This window comes from Sparus aurata, chromosome 1, assembly GCF_900880675.1.
Source record: "Sparus aurata chromosome 1, fSpaAur1.1, whole genome shotgun sequence".
NCBI lineage: Eukaryota > Metazoa > Chordata > Actinopteri > Spariformes > Sparidae > Sparus > Sparus aurata.
The window spans coordinates 9,199,626-9,225,816 of NC_044187.1; the positions used below are offsets into that span (position 1 = coordinate 9,199,626).

Sequence of the window (26,191 nt, forward strand, 5' to 3'; positions counted from 1 at the left end):
TTCACTTTCTATTAATTACAGATGTATATACATATATATTAAAAGTTATGTAATTAAATATGATGCATCGTTTGTCGATTAAAGAACCCGACAGAAGAAAAGGGGAGATAAATTGTTCCATCTCAACTACATGCAAGTGATGTAAACAGAATAATGCATCACTCATAATTAAATATAATATAATGAGACAGACTGTGTCATACCTGCATGTTGAGTATTTTTATTTGTAGTAGTTTTTAATACATTTAGCGCTCACTTCTGTCACAACATCATGTTTACAACATGATTATCGTGGCCAAACAAATTCACGATGATTATAATGATGTCGACAGAAAGGGAGAAGAAAATGCTCGTAATGAAATCTGTCTTAAACATTGTTTACTGTGTGTTTTGTCTACTTTTTTGGGGGGTAAATAAATTACCAAAGCACAAAAATGATAATTATTTTTTCACTTTATTGAGACACACTTTCTCTGTTGTCTTGTTTTTAGATTTGTACTCAACATCTCGTGAGATTGTTTGAGGCTACGAAATCCAAAACTATGTGTCACAATCAATGTTTGCTGTTGTCATCACCCAAAGAAAAAATGTAAACTAAAATACATTCTGCTTTTGCACGAGACAATTAAGTGTGTGCAAGTTTATTGCTGTCATGCACCTCCTCCTCTTCCTCCTTCTCTTCCTCCTTCTCTGAACATTTGTCTGTGTCTCTCTGGGAACATCATTAAACAGAACATCAACAAGCAGCTAGTCAGGCTAATCACAGACAAACACACACACACACACACACACACACACATACACAAACTACCCTCTACGGATCGGCATCTTCACAAATCTGGAACACTCTCCGGGTCAGACCCGGAGCCACGGGCCCTGCGGGACGCCTGGCTGACCCACCAGTGGAGCTACGAGCTGGGGCACGACTCCCGGTTCACCTCCCCTCTTTTTTTTTTTTTTCCTGGAGAGAAAAACATTATGGGTCACAGCGATTACACACACACACACACACACACACACACCTTCACACTAACACACACACAGTCACAGTGGCGTGTACACACATACTGTACCGTGTGTAAACATACTGTACACACCAGCATGGATCACGGCCAGTTCATGAGCCTGTGACGGCCGTCCAACCATAACACACACACACACACACACACACACACACACACACACACACACACGGGCCACACGCGACACTCGCACGCACTTCTGTAAAAACATACAGAACTGTACAAACACTGCGAAACTCATGAGCGGGAACGAACGCACACGAGACAAAAATTCCATCTGACGGTTTCAAAGGCCCCATTCAGTGACGGCCATCAGCGATTTTCAGTCTGAAGTGTGTCGGTGGTGAAATATTTGAGGATGGAGGAACAAAAGCTCCCAAAAAATACAGTAGAAAAATACAGAATGCTTCAGATGAATATGAAACTACTGGATAAAGACCGATGCAGTGTAAAAATAAGTGTAGATTTTCAAGAACACATTGCTAAAAATAGAGGCAGGCCACCAGGTTTGTGCGGGAGGGGAAAATAATAATATTTCTCCATAAAAAATAATAAATCTCATCATTATCAAGAGACAGAAATCAGATCTTACCCGTCCAACAACCACCCACATGTGTTATTCTGATCATTTCTGCATGTACAAATATCCTATTTATTCAGCCAGTCGACTTGTAGAAAACAATCCTGCAGAGCTGGAGCGAAAAACGTGTGACATCAGAGCATCGGAGCAGGTAACAGTAAATAACACACTCTCATCTGTTTCCAGATTCAGTGTTGAGAGAGATGAACGACTCCTCTCTGTGCATCTGTTCACACGGCTCTCCGACAGACGCTGACAAAAGTTAAGATGAGTTGTTAAAAATGTATTAAATGATATTTAATAAAGAACTGTCACCAGCATCTGTTGAATTCATGTCTCCCAGCATCACAGTTGGTTTGTTTGTCTCACGTTTAATAACAAAATATGCACGGAAAACTAATAAATCAAGCAATTATCAACAATTATTATTCAAATCCAGCCCGAATCACGTTTGCATGTTGGACTTTCATAGTCATTTCTAATGTATTTAGTGTTTATTTTCACAGTTCTGCAGCGTGTATACAGCTCTGTAGCCTTTTAATTGTTTCAGCTCTGTGATTAACAGGGTGCGTCCTCTTAAATATCGTCTCTTCAGTTGTATTCAGCTGTGAAATTGTTCCTTTTCGAGGCACATTTGAATTAATTTCATTAACTTCCTCTTTGTTAATGTAGTTTTCCAGCAGAATAAAGACACAAACACACACACACGGCCACACTTTGTTCACTTCAAGTGAGTGTTCAAGACGCAAAATAAAGTTTAATGAGATTATTTAACGGATGCTCTTTATTTTCACGTGTACTAAATAAAAAGTCCCTGAGTTTTACTCCCCACAAACACTGAACTGAAAGGTGCGCTGACATGTGTTGTTTGGAAACATGTTCCTCACTTCAGCAGTTTGGACAAAAGACCGATTTCACATCAGCAAAATAAAATCAGACCGAATTTCATGCGATGCTTAATAACAACAGAGAGCGGGAGTTTAACCGAACATGAAAATCAACTAATGCACGAGCGTGTAAGCAAACGCACAAACACGCATCTGTTTCTTTGTTTTCATTAATCTGCTCGTGCAGTGAAATCTTTTAATAAAACACATCGTCCTTAATGTGCTTTAAAGTATGACATTATTAAATAATCCATAACAACGGTGTGAAATTTCATCACGCAAACTTAATGTGCACCGCCGTTCATCGCTGGGCGTATAAATTGCATTTCAGATTTTTTATTTTTTTTTCCGATCCAGCAATAACGAACAAATTAATCAAGATGATTTTCAGTCATGATGATGAAATTTGCTCCATATAATCGTATGAACCAGCCGCTGATCAGCGTTGATGAGACAATGAAATAGTTAGAAATTTCCGTGAGACACCGGAAGTAAAGTTTATTTTGAGCGACTACATCTGCAACTTAAAATTAGAGGGCATCCAGTCATTACCCAGTCCCTCAAAATAGCTCTCTTGTGCACAGATTGAACTCATAAAACATCAGAAACTGGGAAAAACATCGCTTCACGTCAAGACTTTTAAATGGTGAGAAAAGTCCAAAGTAATACGACGTGGAACCTCAAAGCATCAGCTCAGCTTCAACACTCATTTTGCATTATTTGTAGACTGTAGTAGCGTTTAGGCATAAAAAACCCAACAACATCAGATTTGTTTTGGCTGCAGACGTCCTCCTGGTCTCTCCGTGTTTGTTCTGGTCACACCTGTCCAGCTGGCAAAGCCGCGGCGTCCAGCTGAACTCTTGTTTGCTTGATAGCGCCAACAGCAATGCTCCGTCATCCCTCCCTGCAGTTAAAATGTTTGTCTTTGAAATTTGTGGGGTCAAGATTCATGATGACTCCCTAATAATAATAATAGTTTCCCCTCACACACATGGAGACGTGATGAGACCTGTGTGTGGCGGCATGTGTCGTACGAGGCGCACACACACACACACACCTGTCCCTCAGTCAGTCACAGCTGCAGATAAACACAGCTTTCCTAGAGGGCGGGTGGCGATGATGATTGACAGGCTAGAGGATAGTGTCAGTCATCGCACACTGTCTGCGTTAGATGATGTCATTGTGCTGCCTGGCACATCGCTGATGCAGCAGATACAGAACCATCAGCGACGGGAGAGCGAGAAAGCGAAAGGGCCTTTCTTTACTTCATAGGCGAGGGAGGACGCAAACACAACGAGGGAGACGGAGACGGAGACGGAGGGTGCTGACGACGAAACTCACTGTTCATGTGTTCGTCTGTGTAAACGTCCACGTGAAAGCTGAGACGACAAACATTCCCTCCTCTCCTTTGGGTCGCAATTCGATACTGCAGGGACGACAAAGTTCTGTAGGCTAACCCGGAAGTTAGCATCGCCCTGGTTCCCCTCGAGGATGAGCCTACGTGACTTTTTTAATTGGATTTCGTATTGCCGCGGAAAATAAGCTCCGTGGCAAACACAAGTTTATGAGACTTAAACTTTTGTTGGGCAAGATTTCAGAAATGAACCACCTGGATGGTTTCTGAAGCATAAATGTAATCGCCAGAAGTAATAAGTTAAGGTAAGGCTATAAACAAACTACGTCCCGGTCGCATTTCAGTTTCAGCACCAATAAGCTTCCTACTTCACTATACGATACAAACTTTAATCTAAATCGCCCTCTACAACCTCTGTAGTCTCATATTCCTCAACTTAAATGAGGCCTTTATCTGAGACTAGCACATTCATTACATTTCCACTCTAATTCTTTCTCATATCTTAATGAGAAGTCTTTCTGTTTTCTGTTCTGTTTCGTTTGTGTTGCACCTGCTTGCTGCAAACTCAACACTTTATCTATCTGTTGTACTTGCAGTGATTAATAAATTGATCTTTGGGGGCCTCGCGAGTGAAAGATTTTCTTAGTGGTCAAAATGGAAGTTGCAAGTGCCAAAATATCCCCACTTTTGGATTCTAGTATTGGTCCAGCTCTAAAAAAAAAAAAAAAAGGTAACTACATCTCCCATGATGCAACCCGATAAGCATATCTTTCTAGACGCCCATGCCTCCCAACTCCTCACTTTCAGTTTGTCACAAGTCCAAGATGACATCACCGTCATGACGTCATCGGGGTGATGTCATCTTGAGAGCGCGATGGAAATCTTTTATTGTGAAAAAGAAAAAAAAAAAGTGACTGATGAGAGCTGAGCAGTAAAAATGTAAACTGTGCTGTGCAACAACACACTCAAAGTTGTGGAGAGGAGGTGAAGAACGACACAATCCTCCTTCACTTAGTCTACCACGATGGTCTATCACCATGGTTACCCAAATTAATATATGTTGCTGTCGGTTGTTTGTGACGCATTTAATAGAGATTTTAACAGATACTAGAAATGTGTCTCTCTGTAAGACATGTGACCCATTGTAACGGCTTTTATTTGTGCATTTTTGACCAACCATTATTAGTGTGACAAGCTTTTATTTTGTAATATAAGATTAGATCTGTTTATTGGAGTCTGCAGCACTGAAGAAGAAAAAAAAAACTCAGAAGAGGGTCAGAAATAAAAAGAAACTCCAGTCCTTCCGTCTTTTCTGGACTCTTTTCCCTCTCACTACATTTTCGCTTCTTCCTGACTCGCCCCTCCACTTCGCACTGAGGTGTGTGTGTGTGTGTGTTTATGTGTGAACAGGAAAAAAGGTATTAAAGTGTGATAATTGGAGATCTCATCCCCAACACCTGTCGTAGACTATTCATCACACACACACACACACACACACACACACACACACGGTAAAGATTATCCCTCTCTGATACGTTCCTGCGTTTCACACAAAGGGCGTTTAAAGCATGTCTATCCCAAGTGCACGTTTCAGGTACACAAACACACAACACACACACACACACACACACACACACACACACATAAACACATACACATACAAACATGCAACTGAAGTCCCAGAGCTGAGTAGATATCAGACAGGCATTACAGCTGTCATTATCACATGTAAAGGGGTTTGCACAAACACACACACACACACACACACACACACACACACAGATAAGTATGTTGGGTAAGAAGGCTTTTTTTTTCCTTCTGAGACATGGCGACTGGCAGGCTGCAGGAGAATAACACTGCAACAAATAAAGTCGCACATCTCCCAGCTTACTGTTCCCCCCTAAACAACCGCACATTAAATACACACATGCAGCATATACAAACCGCCGCTGCCAATCTTAAACACAACCTTAATCCATCTTTTATCCTTCATCCCATCTCCCCCCCCCCCTCTCCTCCAACCCCCATCTCTCTCCCTCCCTCTCTCTCTCTGTGTGTCTCCCTGTTCGTTTTGTGTTGACGTATCTATTTCATATGGCTTTTGGAAATGGGATTGTTGCCTCAGTGTGTGTGTGTGTGTGTGTGTGTGTGTGTGTGTGTGTGTGTGTGTGTGTGTGTGTGTGTGTAGGGAGGCCACTTATTTCATCTGCAGCAGAAGGTTTTTTTAATGCAAAATCTTTAGAAGTGCAGGACGTTCAGACGAATGGATCGCAATGAAACACCGGTGAAGCTTATTGGTACCATAAAGTAAAATGTTTTTTTCAGTAAATTATATTAAGCTTTAATGTTTCAAAGAAAAATACATTGTGATTGTTTATTACAATGTTTTTTACACGCAGAAGTGTCGATCAAGGAGCGTTGATTTTAATTATAAACTTAATATGTTCGACAACAACCTATTGTTTCATTGAGCGAGACGAGTCGCTGATGAGACGTTAAACATCAACTGTGACTATATCAACATGCAGTATTGTTGTTGATGAAAAATTGAGTTTGAAGATAAAACAGTTTGTCTATTTTCGTTGACGGACAAAATATTAATCACTCAACCTGTTTTTCATCAAAAAATAGTAGGAGAAATGGGTTTGTCTGGACAAGATTGACTGAAATGTTCAAAATAATCGGATGGATTAAAAGAAAAATGACTAAAAAGCTGCAGATTTTGACTAAAAAGTAGATTATTATCACACACTCGCCTTGCAGACATTGGCACAAGTTACATTAGACCGACTGTGGAGAGCGTTGGCTTATCGGGAAGACGTTGGCGAGACGTTCATCAAACATCTTTTCAATTAGCAAACGCTCTCCACACTCTTCTCTTCGTCGAGCCAGTGTCCACAAAGTACATGAGACTAAAACGCTTTAACTTTCAGCCAAACAGAGCCGGCTGAATATAATACAAACAAAGACTAAGACTGAGTTTAACCAAAGGGGGGCAAGGGCTTGTACTCATTAGCTAAGATGCTAATTTCACATCCAGTTTCAAGTTTCTCTCCTAATTACGAACCTCCTGCTCTCCTTCTCTTTGTCTGTTTCTCTGTCTCTCTCCTGGGATGAGGCCCTCCTGACAACTATTTATCTGACCTCTGAACTTTGGGGTTCCTGATCGTGAGACCGCGTACAAAAAGCTCCTGCAGCAGATGCACACGCACAAAACATAAAAGCCAGTGGCCTTCTGTCAAAGCTGCGATGAGTTAAGACGTACATGGTGTTAAAAAAAAAACAAAATTATAGGGGACATGCAGTGCATATATACAGAAAGAAAAGACGGAGGTGGTGAGGGCGAAAGACGGATCGGTCGTTGGCGGAAGCGTAAGGAGAAAGAAAGAAAGAAACAGCTGTTCTTTAGTGTCCCTGTGAGCACATAATCAATTGTTTTCACCCGGGGAGAAATAAATCAATGTCTGTCAGCAATATGGCTGCTGAACACTTGAATTAAACACAGATTTTACTCTAAAAACAATGCAAAAATGTGCAAATAAAATACAGTAAGATGCAGTAAACTATTCAAGTATGTTACACTGGGACAATATGCTAATAATATTTTGTAGCAAAATATAGTAATCGGATCCTTTATTTTAAGTTAAAGTACTTAGTAAGTAAAAGTCCCGCCCTTAAAATCTAGTGTACATATAAAGTATAAACAGCTACACTTACTTTAATTATTGAAAGTTAAAGTACTTGTTTTCCTGAAACTCGCTGACACCTGGTATAATGAATAACATCATTAATACTGATGCATCAATATGTACTTTAATGTTGACTTAATAAACTACTTCATGTACAGTTTGATGGTTTATTCCAGTTGTTCCCAACTTAAGAGTCACAATTTATTTCATGAGTGAAATTACTGAATGGTCTGAAAATGTGATTTTAATGACACAAAGAAAGAAGTCAAAGTAGGTATTTTATAGGACTGATAAGAAATCATATTGAAGAACGTTAGGAGTAATTGTATGGGGTCACATGCTACAAAGGTTGGGGGCCGCTGGCTTAATTAAAAATAAAAAAACAAAAATATTAGGATGTTTTTAAATTGATTCAATGTTTATTTATGTAAAATATTCATTTCAAAAGTAGCTAATGAACAAAGCAGTCAAAAAAATGATAAAATTACACTCGGGACAGTAGAAATACAACGATATAATACAATTTTACATATGACAAAATACAAAAGACACAATATAAGATAATATTATATAATGCATTATACAACATGATATAATATGGTAAAACACGCCTTGAGACAACAACACAAAGACTTTTAGGACTTTTTGGGACACAAGCCAGCCAAAAATCAAGATCAAGTCAAAATCAAAATCAAGTATATGTTAAAAAAAAGATGGTTTGGTTAAATACAACTGGGTTTGATATGAAAGGAACTGACACGGCACATTATGATACCTTGAATTCATTTCGCATTATGTTATGCGTTGTTACGTGTTTCAGTAAAGATACACTAGGACGGAACGTTATATTATTTAACATTATGTTACAATATTTTACATTGCATTAGGAATCAAATATGACAAGATGCAACAGGACTTGATACGACAAAACGTGTTGCATCATTACACAATTTATGTTAAGTTATGTTATGTTAAGTTAACTTATGTTAAGAAAAGACACTATAGTATTTGATAGACAAAGATACGTGGAGATGTGTTGATACGAGATCAAATGTCACAATCAAGAAGTCACTTTGTGTTGAAACCTGGTTTGGGACATGAGGACTCAAACGAAAACAGATTTTTTAAAATATCTGATTTTAAGCAACGTAATGCAAGGTTCATTCGAGGTCTGAGTGAATTTTGGCATAATGGAAAACATCAGAATTCATTTAATATAATTTCAAGCTACACAGGCAATGTTTTTAACCATTTTGAACAGATTATGCTTTTACAACGTGATGGGCCATGTCCTGGGTGTCCCACAGGTAAATGTCACCTATGATCACAACACAACTTTATTTTGGTGCTTTTGCCTCGTGAGATTTAAACACCTACTGTACAAACTGAGCTCGGAGGTGTTTTCTTACATCCAGCACTAAGCTGCCGTGTCGGGGCAGAAGGGTCGTCCCCATCGCTCCCCCTCTCATTCTGCTTCCCCTCGTCTCTCATCCTCACCGCTGGAGGTCAAAGGTCACCGAGTCTTCGGAAGCATCCTGTGTGGTGATGTTAGAGGGCAATGTTATGCTCCCCGACGGGACAACACCGCACACACACACTCTGGACGCTGACTGGTTGGTCAGTCTTCTTGGGGGAACTAATTGTTTTTAGATGAGGCAACTTGAGGAGAGGCTCCGGAAGGGAGGACATGAGCAAAGGACTGAGGGAGAAGAGGAGGAAAGCAGAAGGCTATAAATTAACGATGTGCCGGATATTCGGTTTCCACATGGGCTTCGGTGAGAAAACTGCAGACACTTTATCTCTTTTTTTCTGTCTCTGGGTGCCCCTCAACATGGCCACACACACACACACACACACACACACACACACACACACACACACTCACACTCACACTTCAGCCCAAAATGTATTGTGATGCATTTTCTAAAGTGTCCAGTTGTCCATCTAGTGAAATTTCAATGATACCCACCTCTAAGAGCCACTCTGCAAAACAAACCACTCAATAAGCTGGAGGTAATGGAGACTGCAGGTCAGGCTTTACAGCAATATCATTACCATACACACTCTCACACACACGCACACACAGTCCCATTGTCTGGGCAGTACTTATTAGTGCCCATGCTAACAGAGTTTGTCCATAAGTGACCTTAATTAAGTGGCTAGCACCATTAGCTGCTGAGCTAAGAGGCTAAGAGCTATCCATCTGCATGTGAATGTGTGTGTTTTTATGATAATGGCTTTGTTGAGGTGTGTACCAGAATACTAACGACGGGCTGCGCGCAACCCAAAATGGATAAATAGGCAGCTGAAGTTGAGCGCTGAAGAGGGGATGGTTTAGATAAGTTACTCATTGTGCAAAGACAAAAACAGGGAGCAATGCCGAGGGCTGCTTTAAATGCAGGTTAGCCCCATTTACAAGCACAAATGCACTCGCACACAGGCGCACACACAGCACTCAGCATGTTTAAGCGCCTTTCAGTTTGCCCTATCATTTTTCATTAGTTATGAAAACAATCTAATCTCATCAGGTTTTCGGGGACAAAATAATTGAGTCATTGGAACATTAATAACGACAGAAAAAAGAAAAGTTTCTGAAAGTTACTGTTTGTAATTATTGTGACTGTGAAATCTGGTAGAATCATTTGTATGTGGTTTATTTTAGTTAACGTGATTAAGTGTAATTAAAAACGGTTTGATAATTTGTCATTATGTCACATTATAACTTGTCATTAAATGTTATTAATTTGAAGTTGACGTCGCGGCTTTATCTTGATTTCCAGTCTTCTGCCGGCCTCATCATTGCTGTTGTTGTTGATGATGTTGCTGTAGCTAATGGATTCTCGCCCTGCTCGCTCGTAAACCTGCTAAACTGGGGGTCACGGGGTCAAAGGTCACCGCTCTTCCTTTGATGTGACCCTGACATCCTGGGAGGAAGAGGAAATGGAGGAGGAAGAGGATTCTTCATGGATTAGTGGTAAAACACCTCAAACGTGCACACACAAACACGTACGTTCGTATTTGTGGATGGACGTCTGAGACGTTCGCACACAGAGCTGGTCAGGCTCTCAACATGTCTAAATAATCAATCACAACACATAACAGCAAGAGTTATGACTCGCACACACACACACACACACACACACACACACACACACACACACACACAGGGAGATACCCTGAAATTTAATTATGGACTCTGCGGACGTGTGAACTAAAATATTTGTAAAAGCTGATAAGACTTTTAAAAAGCTAAACACCACATGATGATGATTTATTTTCAAATTACTGTGTCACTCACACCATTCAACAAATTAATATAGATCCCATATAAGATGTAGTGCAAACACTTGCACTTACACAACACGACAACATGTCCAGAAACAAACAAAACTTTGTCTCATAATTGTTAAAATCAGATTTTTCAAATCCTAATGTCAACAAAAAGACATATAGGTCGCAAATAAAAGGTATTCTGTATAATTAAAATGCACTTGAAGGATTAAAGTCAACATCAAGTCAACTGGCCTAACATATTTAACACAACAAAATAAAACGTTATCAGTGCACTAATGCTTGATCTTTGTCTGTAAACAACAATACGTTTACTTTTAGCAATTTATTTAAAAGGTCACCACAAGACTAGCGCTGCTAACAGCAGTGTCAGGCTGTAATTAGACACAGTGTTACTTTGAGTCGGATGCTAAATTTAGCAGCTAACATGCCAAATGACAATGTTAACATGCTGATGTGTGAAAATAGGTTACAAGAAATACGGTGTTATTTGGTAAGCTGTAGGGACGCTGGTCTATAGATCCTGTCACCTTTGTACAGATGAATGTTAGTTGTTCTCCTTTATTTCCAGTCTTTGTGCTAAGCTATGTTAGCTTCATTAGCTTTAGTTTAACAGATGGAAGTGGTATGAATCCAACTCTCAGCAGGAAAGAATTTCCCATAGGCAGGTATGACTCTTACCATGTTCACCTCACTTTAGCATGTTAGCATATACACATCTGCTAATTAGCATTAAACACAAAGCACGGCTAGAAATGTGCAGTTTGTTGGATTGGAAAGTTAAGTTATCATACTGAACAGGTTTGACTGTTAGAGGTCTGCAGTTAATAATAAATAACGCTGATGTCATATGACCAGAAATATTAGGTAAAAAAATGTATTAACTGCTAATTAATATGCTAATGTTATGTTATAAATCTCACTTAACATTTTATGAACATTTAACTGTTATAACTGTTATGAAAATGTTCCATTAGTGATGTTTCATGTTTTTGCATCAGTTTGCCACTTTAGTTTAGCATGTTTGCATGCTAAAATTGTCGAATAAGCACTAAACATGGCTACAAAATAACAATTGGTGGATTAGTTAACTACATTTTATATGAATAAGTTCCACTGAATAATTTATGTGAAGTAGTGAAGTGGCTACTAAAAGGTCTACTGCGCTAAATAATTGATTAACAGATAGAAAATGTATATAAAAAAATCAGTTTACAAACTTTCAAGTCTCAACATTCACAGTAAAAAAGTCAAGAGAGCGTGAACTTTCTCTCAGCGGAGGAGAAGAGGAGCGAGTTGAAAAGGTGTGCAATGTGTTTTTGTCATCACGGCGCTCCTCTCTCAGCTGGAGCTTCTAAACACAGCAGCTCTGTTGCTTCAACTGCTCAAAACCAACTCTACACAGCACTTCACACACGTTCTCGCCTCACCTCTCACCTTCTTCTTAAAACTAATTCAACATATTTAAATTCATTAGTGGAGCAAAACGGAGAAGAAGAAAAAACTCCAAGTGCTTTACATGTCACAGAAACAGACGTACACGGGTGCACACACACACACACACACACAAACCCTAAAAGACACACACACACACACACATACACACTCTCACACAAATCCTAAAAGACACACACATACACACACGCACACACACACACACACACACACACACACACACACACACACACACACACACTCTAAGTGGGGCAGATTACATTCTCCCCAGGACTTGACTTGCATTAAAGTTTAAATGTGTTCAATTTGGACGGTCCCAATATTAGAGTGGAGTATCATTACCCACCTTATTGGATGAGTCTGAGCAGAATAGATTTCTACTGATGAGATGAAGAGGCCTCAGGCGCACACACACACACACACACACACACACACACACGCACAAACCTCACTATCTATCTCTCTCACTTGAACATCTGGACAGATGAGCTAAATTGTCTTCTTTGTTGTGCTTTTTTTTTGGTCTTCTGTAGATTGGAGTAATTTTTTTTAAAATGTTCACATCGTGACTTTGACGTTACAAGAAAAAAATGATTTATGCCATAATTCAACAGTCTGGAAAAGGACTGAACATTAAAACACATACAAACATCTTAATAGTTGCAGTAATATCCGATTTAACATAGCAGTTATATGAATATAGTTAATATTGTTAACTGGTATAATGTCACATTTTTTGATTTTTTTCACCATTTGAGTTTACTGTGTGTCAGAGCTTCATGGACATCAACACAGTCTAATCCAGCACGGCAGCTAACCACCAAGAAAGTCCAGAAAATTCATCAAAATATCCTCCTCGTCTTATCAGTGATCAATTCAGTCAAAGACTCACACGTGTGAAGGAAGCATCCGTCCCTCCGATCCTCATCCTACCTCTATTACAACAATCTACATCAAAATTAATCAATTAGACAAATACGAATTACATTCACACCATGTTTTGTGGATGTTAGCCCTTCATATACTCAGCACTTAATCATCAGGTAAGTATCAAACATGTCAAACATTTCCTCACTAGAAATAAAAACAAAACACTTATGACGACAAATTATTACATTTAATATTAGGCAACGCCCTCTAGTGGCTGTAGTAAGTATGACAGCAGCAAAAGAGGAAGTCAGGTGAGGTAATACAGAGGGAGAGAAGGTCTGCATAGAAAGGAGGCGCAGTGAATGCACAACTAGACTAACAAAGGTTGAATTAAGGGACAAATGAAGTGTGTCTGCCATAAAGCAACCAAAGCAGGAGGAGGCACTGTTTGGTAACCTCCCTAATGGGGGAACAAAGAAGGCAAAGAGGAGAGAAAACGAGGTAAAACAAGTGAACGGATCAGTGTTCCAAAGTCTTCTCCCCGGTTGATACGTGTAACAATACCTGCCTACCTATTAATACAACTGCATGTATCACTTTGCCTTTTCATGCACTGAGATGGGGGGTTTTCCAGTTCACACTCGGTTAAAGTAGCTAAAAGATGCTAGTGGTAGCGGTTTTGCAACAGTGGCACCAACAGTAATGCTACAGGGAAACACCCTGTATAGGATAGTTGAAAAGATGTCCGCATTAAGTTGGCGTACTTATTTGAACTCAAACCCTGTCTTACACCTAACAAAGTAATTTCAGCGCCTAAATCTAAAAGAACTGCAACTGTATCACAACACCAACCACATGACGACAAGTAGATCTTAAAAATGTAGTAAATTGGAGACATTTAAGCAAAGAACAAGAAAAACATGGTACGGACACAAAATGATACAGATGCAGAACATCTAACCAGTTAATTTGCGCGTAAAGACGTTCTATGTTGTTTATGTTGTCAGGGACTCGGCTATACTTTCTTCTTTTGTTCTTCACAGCTGTGAACAATAGAAACAACCCTCTCATTCTCTCCCTCTTGTTTCACAAAATTGCCGTTGTGCCTCTCCAGATTCTGTCCTTTCACTTCAACAGGTTTGGTATTTGTGGGTTTAATGAGGTGAAGTGTTGCTCTGTGGTGTCAGTGTTTCTGTGTGCATGTTTCTGTGGTCGGCTTCTTACTTGTTGTTGCCGCGCCACTAATTAAAAAAGCAATTGTAGTTCATCTGAATGCCCAAAACTCTCGCTTTCATAATAAATTATTCACCAGAGCTTTAGTGCATGTGTTATTGTACTTTTGTCTTCTTGGGGAGAGAGGATGTTTTTTTGAAAGTTACGGATATTCTGACAAGTCTTCACTTAGTTTAGAGTTGTGTTTACTAATTGGGTTTTGGGCTGAGGTGAGGTTCTTGAGCGCAGGAATTAATTATGAGAAAAAGCAGAGAACAAATAAAGAACTATATAAAAAATCAAACAGACCAGAAAAACAATTCTCATTTGCTCTGTTTCTGTGTCTTTGTTTCAGTGAACAAAAGGCTGACTTGTACGATCTAGACACTGAAACGTAACCAACGACTGAGATCGTATCGGTTTATAATCTTCTGTTCTTCTCATTCTGAAACTGTTCACAACGACAAGGTGCCGTTTATCCAACAACACGACTCTGGTAGGTGTGTGAGAGTGTTGGCGATTTCACAGCTGCTCCGTTGGTCTTTAAAAGAGGAAAGTCATTTGCACCGAAAATCACTGGTGTTAACACAACAACGTAAAGCTCCCGTGTGACGAGACAAACACAGCCTGTTGAGATGGTCCACTCATCACTGAGGCACACAGCGCCGTAAAAAACAGGCTGTTTTGAGTGAACAGCACTGTAAATCTGAGTGCAAAGTCAATACAGTGAAGTGTAATATGCATGTTAAGTGGACATCTGTGTGTTCACACCATCCTGCAATCTCAGTTCTTTAACAGCTCATATAGATGCAATCAGGTAGAACCATTTAAAGGGACTTAACATTAATTAAAAAAAAAAAGCATTGACTATACAGTTGGAGTTGTAGGAAAAATACTTGGTCCCAAAGAATCTGAGCAGCAACAAGGATTTTGTTGCAAGGACATTAAATCTTAATCAGAAAATTTCAAAACAACATTAGCATGAGGGCATCCACAGGATAAAAAGGCAGCTGTGTGTAGTCTTTTTTTATTGAAACTCAAGACGGCAAAAATCCCAATGCCAAGTTCTTGTCGACGAGTAGAAAAAGCATCCTGGAAACTTTATGAACAAGTTTGGGATGTGCATTATGCCGGACGTGAGGCTGCAGCATGTGATTAAAACTGGTAAATCATTGGTACCATCTAACGAGAATCTGTGATTTAGTCAACTGGTATTTTGTTGAACAACCCTGTGTTGTAGACAGATAAATCAACCTGGTCACTAATCAGTGTCATAACGTCTGAGCTAACCTCTCCATTTGTGTCTGTAACTCAACATGTTTTCATTTTGAAAAGAGAATAATGCATCTTCTTGAAAAGAAATAACCAGTGCTTGTCAATAGAACTGTTAAGCTTTAAAACAACTTAACGTGTGTTTAACATTTCATCACAGGAGTCCTCAACCTTTGTGTAACTCAAATCTCCCTTCTGACTGTTGAAAAACACATTTCTGAAGTCCACCTTGTGAAATGAATAAGAAAGAAAAAGAAAATCTGACTTTAATGTTTTTAATTGAATGTATTCACGGTCATATTTCCTCACCTCACACTTTTACTGTCACGGGTGTTGTTTCCATTATCACTATTTCATTTTAAAAGCCGATTTCATTTCACGTCGCTGTATCCAAAACACGTTTGTCTCCTTATGATGATGTGTTCGATTGGCGTGGTGATATTCAAACTGATGCAGTTTAACTACATGGGTTTTTTAGCAAATTAAGATATTTGCTGTACCACTACCTCCGTGACTCACTAGATGGGCACCAATGGGCACCGACACTCTCTTCCAAGTCATTTTCACGAACCTTTTACTGTAACTATAATCTCTGTTGTCTAAAAACCTTTACACCATCACCCCTTATGGGAGGGCTTATGGGAAATTTTCAGTTATTTGCTTGATTACAAACGTCAGCAGGAGTTTAAATGAGGTTTTGCTGCTTCTGATTTTAGTGCAGAGCCTGGACGATCCAGTTTTACTTTATGAATATGGTTGGATGTTATTAATGAGCTATTAGCTAGCACCTGGTGAACAAACCACTGACTAATTAAAATTTATGTGCAAGTAAGACACTGAAGTTAGTGAGACTGACTAGACTGTGTTTTAAGAGATGTAAACATAATTGAAAAATATTTGTTTTAGACACAGAAGTCCAAATCGTGTTTTGCTCAACGTATAATAATCGTGTGTAAACAAACCGCCAGCAGCATCACAAAAACACTGGATTTGCTGTCGTCTGGCGTCTTTTTGCATCAAAGTAACTGTCAGAGAGTTCAGAGCTGGAGCAGGTGCTCATTTCTTATTTTGTAGATTTGGATCATTATGCCTTTTTAGAAAAATACTAGAACTGGAGTGTTTCTTAATCTAATTACTCAAATAAGCAAAACAAACAACAAAAATGTTTGGCAACAACGATAACATTACGTGTTATTACCACAATGATGATAATAATAACAACAGCAAAATGAAGATTATATACATATTTCACAGATGCACGGTTGAGATTGTGTCTCAGACTTTTATTTTTCTGTTGTTGAATATATTGTCTGCAGCCTGGGAGATCACAGTGTCAGAGGCTGGACAGAAACACATGCAGACACAGTGTGACAGATCAGGAGGGACGGGATAATACAGGGAGGACGTCTTCACCAGGACACAAAAATGAATCGTTCTCAGCCGTCTCTTCTGCTTTTTATCCACTTAGGACGGCAGTGAAGCCTCTCCACCCTCCAACCGCTGGTTTTGTCCTTCCCTCACCTCCATCGCTCCCTCCTCCACTCTCTCACACTCCACCTTTTAAAATAATATCTCCTTCATTTGCTGTGTCTTCCTCCCTATACTCTCTTCTCCACCTCCTCCCCTCAACTATTATCTTTTGGTCACCTGGTCTCCTCCTTCTCCTTCTCCTCCTCCTCCTCCTCCTCCGTCTGCCTTCCTTCTTTCATTTGTTCTCCGCTCTTTCGTTCCCTCTCCTCACTTTGAGCGAAATAGATTTTCAATTACGTGCTGAGTGCCTGGAAGCTTCTATATTTCCCAACCTGACCCCAATACAGCCGAAGTGACACCCCACGCACCAGCAAAACACACACACACACACATCGACACACACACATATACACACACACACACACACACACACACACACACACACACACACACACATACACATACACACACACACATCTGATACACTTCCGCCTCCACTTACAGCCTAATGGAGTGGAGGAGAGGCTGCAGAATGTCTTCAGTGTCCTGGACACACCCGGTTAACTACCTGACACACACACACACACACACACACACACACACACACACACACACACACACACACACACCTCATACTCTGCAAGACACACACAAAAAAGACACAACGCAGACATGAAGTCCTTATTGACAAGATGAGATAAAGATACAGTGGAATAAGATTGTTATTCTTCCTAAAGGACTTTGTGAGAGGGAAATGTCACAAAAGTGCAGCAGATAAGAAGTCTCTGAAAGTCCATAAAGCACTTCTGCAGCGGTGGAAAGTAACTGAGTACATTTACTTAAGTACTCTAGTTTGACTTTACTTGAATGTTTTGAATGTCATGTCCTCATGTGACAGCTTGTGTTTGATAGGATCAAAGATTCCAGCCACAGAATTAAAATGCATCTTTGTTACTGCTCCAACAAGCTAAAATGATCATGTTTAATAATTTAACAACTAAAACTAAAATCATTTAAATACTTTTTCAGCTAGTGCGCTTTGGTTGAGGCAATGGTGGACGAAGAATTCAGATTCTTTAATGAAAGTACTAATACTACAGTGTAACAATACGTTGTTATGAATAAAGGCGCACATCGAACATGTTACTTACTGTAACGAGTATCAGGAGAATATACCGACTATAACACTATTACATCACTTGGTTATTATTACTCATGCCTTAATGTAAAAGAAGGAGTAGCTGGTTAACGTGGAGCTAACTTTTAGTTATTAAAAAAAATATATATATTTTAAATTACAAACTTAAACAGAGATTATGTCTTTTCTACGACTAGTGGTCTGTCAATTAAAGATGCAATATACATGATCAAGTATATCCCGAGACACCAGGCAGCATATCACTAGAGTAACTACTTACTGCAGCTGCTGTTAGCTAGTTAGCTCAGTTAGCTGTGCAGCTAGTGGATTGGACTGAGAGCTCGGGAGCACGGGGAGTATCAGGGTTTATACCGTGACTGCATGAGCATCTGAGGGCATCCAGAAATGTTTATCGTCCAGCGTCAGGCACAGGCCACAGGAATAAAGTTAGTTTTTATCAGTGAAAGTTAATTTTCTTTTCTTTATCATTTTATCTTGTAATGTTTTGAAACTGTCTTTTTGCACACATCACACATTGCAACTGATCACTTCCTTTGTTGCCTATCCCGTGCCAAACATCACAGCTCTGTCTGTAATGATCCTGTAATGTCTGAACCAAGCCAACGGAGATCTTTTTTTGTTGTAAAGTCTCTAAAATAAAAATCCTTCACATACCACAGATTCTATGTCTTTTAATAAAGCCTCAGAGCTGCGACTTCTCTGTGTTTAGTGACACGACTGCTGTTAAGCGGTGGCAAAACAGTGACAGCCGACAATTGTCTTCTGTTGTTTAAAAAAAAAAAAACTTGATTTAATCATCTTCAAACACTGTATTTATTAAAGCTAATTCTAAATTCGAGACAACACTTTAAATACAGCTGCTTTATAACGCCAGCTCAATTACCACACAACACACATGCACACACACACACACACACACACACACACACAATCCAACTGATTTCATTAAGCAGTCTCTTAAACATGGCCTCTCCTGGGTGTTAGGGGCCAGTTTTCCGTATTAAACAGAGGTAGAGGTCAGAGGTCAACTGCCTAATGCCTTATCTCTGATGCACCATGGCCAACCTTATTACTGAGGGCTTAGAGAACAAATACACACACACACACACACACACACACACACACACATACACACACACACACACACAGAGAAAGGCATGAATGCATATATTGTCCTCGCACACACAGCAAGCACTCCACATTAAGAGTGCCGCAGGTGAAACGATGGCCTCAGGGCATGTTCAGCGTGTGGAGCGGCACACGCCGGCCATGTACCGTCTCACACACACACACACACACACACACACACACACACACACACACACACAAAGAGAGAGAGAGAGAATTTCCCCTCTGTTTCATGCTACCAGAGTTTCAGTGTAAAAGGAGGCAGGATCCATGGGTTAGCACATAAAAAGCTTCTGTTACAGGAGGTAAGAGTCTATTAAAACAGCTTGTTCCCTTTACAGATCTCTGACCTGACCTTTACAGCAAAATGAGAAAAAAACGAGAAGAATCAGTTGTAGAAGACTTTTTCTATTTCAGCCTTTGTTTTTCAAACAATTCTCACGTGGGAGTTGGCAAAAAAAAAAAAAAATTAACTGCGATAGTGAAATTTTTATTAGTAAAGGGAGTTAAAAAAAAAACCTCAGCAGTAACAGCAGAGTTATCCTTAAATGCTTTCACAAAAAGTCCATTTGATGAAAACGATTTCTGCAACGTCTTTCCTGATTCCTAAGCATAAATAAAAGGCAGGACATCTATTGTGACGTTCATGCTTGTTGATTAACAACACTTTGTGTATTTAACATATTAATGTAACCAAAAGCAACAAAACAACCTCTTTCAAATGAGATCACATAAACGTTCCCCTTGATTTTGGAGGTTGTTTTCAAATGATTCTCGTGTGGAGGATTAATCCACGGAGTCAGCATCGACCCGGGCTGCGCCGTTGTAAAAATGTGTGTGCGTGTAATTGTGTGTGTGTGGGTAGGCGTGGTGCTGCTTTGTTAAGGCCTGAATGAGTTGTTGATGGGTACAGCAGCTTGGGTCTCTCAGGGGATGAAGGAGGAGGAGGAGGAGGAGGGGGGAGGATGGGTAAGTTGATAATTGCAGGGGAACTTGGACTCAGTCTGTCCATGTGCAACCCACCCAGCCTCCCCCCTGCCCAAACACACACACACACACACACACACACACACCAGCCCTCCCTTTGAAGGGGTGGTCCCTTGATTAGGCCACTTAAACAGTGTCCCCCCTCTCTTTGTCTGTCTGGCTCTCGGTGCGTCTGTCACCCACAACTCTCCCTCTCCATGTCCAGCTCTCTGTCCACTTCACTTATTTTATTTTTCTTTATAGTTTCTCTCTTTCTCACCTCCTATTTCCTCCTTTCCCTTCAAACTACTATATGTGTGTGTGCGTGTGTGTGCATGTGTGTGTGTGTTGGGGGGGGGGGGGGGGGGGGGGGGGGGGTTGGGGCTCCTCTCAGGTCTCAGCTGCCGTTGTGTGTGAGGGTGAATTACACGCTGTAGCGGAGTGTTGACAGGAGCAGCTGGACATCAGTGGGCCATAGCGCACTGCTTTGTACGTGCGTGTGTCCGTCTGTGTGCATGTGTATTGTGTGTGCGTGTGTCTGTGTGTGTATGTGTGTGTGTGTGTGTGTGTGTGGACGTGGACCACTACCCAACACAGAGCTGACACCTTCTGGCCAGCGAGGGCAAAAACAGTCTGCAAACAGACGAGGACAAGTCTCGCTTTGTTGTCTTGGTTTGAATGTTTCTGGTGAAAATGTCACAAAGTTAACAGTCAACTAACTTTATTGACTTCCTCTTAAAAGGCGCAGGAATAGTTAGTGAATGGGTACGTGGAATATCACAATATTAATATATATAAATTAATTTGATATGATATACAAGTCTGTTAACTCATTATTAGATATATATTACAGGTGTATTCATATAAGTGTGCTCTTGTGTGATCATGACTGACAGATTTGGCCTGTTTCTCTCCTGCATGGACATTAAAACATATCAATAAATCTAGCGTAGCTGTTGTCTGTGTATATAAAGACTTAGCCATTTTAATTTTTAGGAATTTTTACCTCTGTATGTCAAAGCTAAGCTATTTGTTGTTGGTGGTGTTGACATAAGTGCTCCTGTTTCCACATGTGATTCACGTGTGTGAATTTTCAGTCACATGTACCCAAAGCAATTCACAAATTGTCAAATCACATGTGACAATATTATCTTTTTTGCATGTTAAAATTTTAGTTTACATGTGAAAATTTGTGGAAAAAATGAGGAGTTCAAAAGCTAAGAAGCAAATTTAATGTGATTTCATGTTCCACGTTTTGTTCCCACATGTGCAAATTCTAATCCGGATGTGATAATCAGCCAATCACATGTAATACACAGGGGACCTTATTTTCTATTCCCATGTTACAATTTTAGTTCACATGTGATAATATGTAAAAGTAGAATTCACATGTTAATTATCTTTGGTTCGCCTTTGAAAATAGCCAATGTGTGAAAATCACAATTTCACGTTACTGGCTATCTTCAAATGAGAATCAACACATTTCAAACAGTGAATTTCACATGTGAAAAGGCAAATTTCACTTTTTTTGTAATGGGATACTGTTAAACATTGAGAAAATTGTGCCAAACATGAAATGCAATCTACGTACAAACTATATAATAAGTCTGACCTGATGATGAAAAAAATAAAAAATACAATGAAATCACAAAAGAGGGTGTGATGAAAATAAAAGGAGCGAGGGAGGAGCAGAGGGGGAGGAGAGGAGGTATGAAGTAATGAGTGTGGAGAAGCGTGCTGGTCTCTGGCTGGTCGTGAGGCCAGAGACAGAGTTTTGTCACTGCAATCTCACACTCTGCTTCTGTAATGACTCGCCTGGAGGCACAAATGATTTCCTCCACTGGTGTTGCTATTGCTGGAGTCACCGCAAATTCAAGAGAAAAGCTTTTTTCGGGGAGGGGGGGGGGTGTGTGGGCACGGCGGCTTTTCACTTCACGTTCTGTTTGTCCAGCTGGTCTTACCGTAGTCGTGGTCCAACTGCGGTCAATGTGCCACAGTTTTCCATCCCCGGACCTTTTTTTTAAAAAAAAAACAACACCTCGTTCCACCTCTCTCCCTTTTCTTTCCTCCCACCTCTCCATCGGCTCGGCTCCCGCTCTTCCTCCCCTCCTCCTGCCCGGGGACGTGTCATAAAGACATCATCATCGCTGTTTGAGGGCAGAGGAAGAAAAGCAGGAGTGACATGATGATCTATCTGCCAGTCACTTCTCTGTGGATCTGGCTGGAGGTGAATCGACACAGCAGACGCAGCTGTAGCGGAGGATGATGAAGCGAAAACCACACAGTGACCTCACCTCTCAGTTGTTTATGCTTACTGACTTTGTACTAACACGATGTGATAAAAGACATTTTACCAAAGATTTAATACTTTTGCTCTGTTTTCCTCTGTCACCCAGAAGCTGTCTCATCACTTTCTTTTCTATTTGTTTACTTTTGCAGCCTTCAGGAGGCTTTTTCCTTTGTATTGAGCTACACCAACACATCTGCCAGGTTGATATATTGGTCGATGTAACCGAAGCCAAGTGGAAGTGTCTGAAGCCTGCATTCTGTCTAATGGCACCGGTTTCAAGAAGGAGTCTGATTGTATGTAAGCCTATAAGAAAATTATCTTACTTCTCACTCGATTATTACCTCAACAAACAGTTTCCTCATCAGTTTATGGTCCCAATCTGTAGTTTCAACTATTATTTAACCCAGCCTGATGCTCATGTTGTACATTGTGGCTCCATTTAGAGAGACTGAGAGCAAGAAGACGTCACAGATTTCATGGCACGCGATTAAAATACATGAATTCAGAGAGACTGAAGTGCGATGTTTGGCAGCTCACATGATTAACTGACTGATTGATTTACAGTACCGGGCTGGTAGAAGTTGCAGCTTACTATTTAGAAGCTCGACGATCCACCGTTGTTTAGAACAAAAATAATCCACTGGAGTTAATGGAAATGACGCGACTTTCTCAACTCAAAGGCTCTGCACGGATATCCTCTCCAACTCTGCTCTCTCATCCAAATATCATTAATGAAAAACAAAGACGATGGCGGCCATAACGCCAAACTTGAGGCTTCAAACTGGTGGACCACAAACATCACGGTGGGTTTAAATCAGCTAGTATTCTTATATTTATTTATTTTGTGGTGCATCCAGGTGTCAATGGACGTACAAGTTCACATTATTCCCTTCAGTCAGCAGGAATGTTAATCGTGTCAATCATCCATGTTAGTACAGAACGAGCTCCAAAAACAAAGAGGAGCTGCTAATCCTCCAGAAAGCTCCACAGCGCCACCATAGTGGAACTTTAAAGGATAGGGCTTGTAAATATTCTGCTGTATATTCCTCTTATCGTCAACAAATCAGACGAAAAGACTAAAATAACAATAAAAAGGTTATACTAAGAGTACATACTCTATGTGGTGGGTGTGTTATTTTGTTTATTCATTGTTTATATTGAGTCAATCCTACTTCTCTACACACTAGAGCGCCAAAATGTGTATTAACCCACAACTGAAACTAGTCCTGAACAAACACTATTTACTCCTCTTTGCAAAAAAACTAAAAGTTGGATTAAATCTGCCATGCTGTGATGTTTTAGGAAATTATTGCTCCTTTTATAATTTAAACTATAAATCTGTGATTTCTAAAGATTTACATCTTCAGTAGGAATGAAAGGCTGAGAATCACAGACAGTAAAGGGACGCTAGAAAAGTATTTGAGAGTCTGAAATAAATAATAATAATAACACCAGCCTTATCCTTTAAAATGGCCCAGATATTTCCACTCACAGACTCTGGTGTCGTTTGAACTCACCAAAAAACAATCCTTCATATTTAGGATGAGAATCACTCTGCTGAAAAATCACTGAAGCATGCTGTAAACACAATGTGTGCTGCCGCCGTCCACACATTTATTCTGGATATTTACTGTCTATAGCTCCAGCATATGATTTGGCAGGTGGGCAGGGGAGGGAGGGGGAGAGACAGGGAGGGGGGGGGGGGGGGGGGGGGGGAACAGAGAGAGGGAGGGAGAGCATATACATCACTTCATCCTTAATTAGCTGTCATCAGCTTCTCTCCTCAGAGGAACCAGAGACTAATAATTAATGATCAAACTCTAAAGTAGAGTCACTCTCATCCTCTGCCTCCCTCTCTCTCTTCCTCTATCACAGGAAGAAGAATTAACAAAGAAAAAAGATAACAGTTGATTTGGTTAGAGAGTAATGAAAAATGACTGGAGGAGAAGCGGCGTTGGTATCGCGGCGTTAAGCCGGCGAGGGATCTCGTAGATTAAATAAACGACTCGTGGAAAACCAACAGAAAATGAGGTAAAAGGCATTTCTCCACCCTCGCCGCCTGCCCTCCAGATTATTATTGCTTGTTTGGTGTAAAAAGAGCCATGAGCGTCCTCTTTATTAGCCCAGCCAGCGACGCACGAGGCCAGGATTAATGAACCCGCCGCATCGTCTGCTGATGTGAGGAGGATTCATTTTTACACGACGAGGAACATGCCAGGGAAAGGCATAGCAATGTTTTAACAAAGCCTGTGCGCCTGTGTAGACAAGAGCAGCTAATTAGAGAGGAACACAGTGTAAGTGGGCATATGTGCACTGGGGGACCAGTCAGCCAACACACGACAGGAAAGCGCTGCGGGGGGACGCAGGCAGGCAGGCGACTGACCAGCTCCGGAGCCAACGTGGAGCCGCCATGGAGGCATGTTATGGTCTCAGCGCCCCAAGCCCCTGGCACGCTCTCCTGAAGCCCTGTTTGTAGTGGCAGGGAGGGGTGGAGGCTGCAGGCGCTACAGACCCCAACACAACCTGTCCTCTCTCCAAGACTGGACCCTCTCTGAGACGTGTGTGTGTGTGTGTGTGTGTGTGTGTACGCTTCGTCTTAAGCTGCTCTTAAGTGCTTTAATTGGATTATCCTTAATGAGTAAACAAACAACTACAGCGGCAAAATAATAAGCAAATGAATAAACGTGTCAGGAAGCACTTTGCTGTCTTCCCTTTTTTCTCGCTATCAGCTCTCGCCGTCCTGCCCCCCCCCCTTTTTTTTTTTTAACTCGAGACTCCGCTCATTTAGTTCCTCTCATGTGTAATTATCCCGATTAAGAATGATTCAAAAAACAGTGGTGCTGGAGAGGCGTGTGTGTCACACTCGAATGAGACAGGCCTTCTTAAGTGGCTGCTTTGAAGTCCACGACGGGCCTGTGATTAGTCCTGTGATTCATTGACAGGAGAAAAGAAAAGGAGGCGAGGAAGCGACGGAGAGCGGCGGGCGAGCTTCGGGGGGAGACGGAGAGCAAAAATAAACAAATGGAGAGTTTTGAAATGACATCTGTGAATATTATTAGAACATTAATCTGCACTGATGACACAGATGCTTAAGCCATCTCCTTCTGTTATTGCAGGGGAAAAGAGGAGAGGAGAGGAGGGGGAAAAAATCGAGAAGGAGAGGAACATAAAGGGGAGGAAATGAGATAAAGGAAAAGAGCAGAAAAGGAGGAGATGAGAGGAGGACTCAGGGTTGGGAGAGGAGAGGACACAAATGTAGGGAGGAAGGAGAGAAGAAGAAAAGGGATTAGAGGAAAATGGTGTCAGCGAATGAGCAGATGAGAGGAGGACTAGGAAAAGCGAGGAGAGGAAATGAGGTAAGGAGACAAACGGAGGAGGCACAGCAAAGGAGAGGAAGGAGAGAGAAGACAAGTGGTAAGGTAGAGGAGGAGAGAGAGGAGAAAATAAAAAAGGAGAGGAGACAAAAAAGTAGGGTGAGGAGGAGATGAGAGGAGGAGAGGGGACAAAAATCTAAAGGAGGAAGGACGTAGAAGAGAGGAGGAATGG

General features: G+C 40.7%; 1 long non-coding RNA gene across 2 annotated transcripts in view; it reads right to left on the bottom strand.

The window, feature by feature from the left end:
- The window catches only part of LOC115585068 (uncharacterized), a 120,597-nt gene that overhangs the window by 60,888 nt on the left and 33,518 nt on the right, over window positions 1-26,191 (bottom strand). Inside the window, exon 3 of one of the 2 annotated variants that reach the window (XR_003984660.1) lies at window positions 8,608-9,231. The exons of the other annotated variant lie outside the window; for it this stretch is intronic. This is a non-coding gene — a long non-coding RNA (uncharacterized LOC115585068). Of the gene's footprint in view, window positions 1-8,607; window positions 9,232-26,191 lie in introns of those variants that run through there. 2 annotated transcript variants of the gene reach the window in all.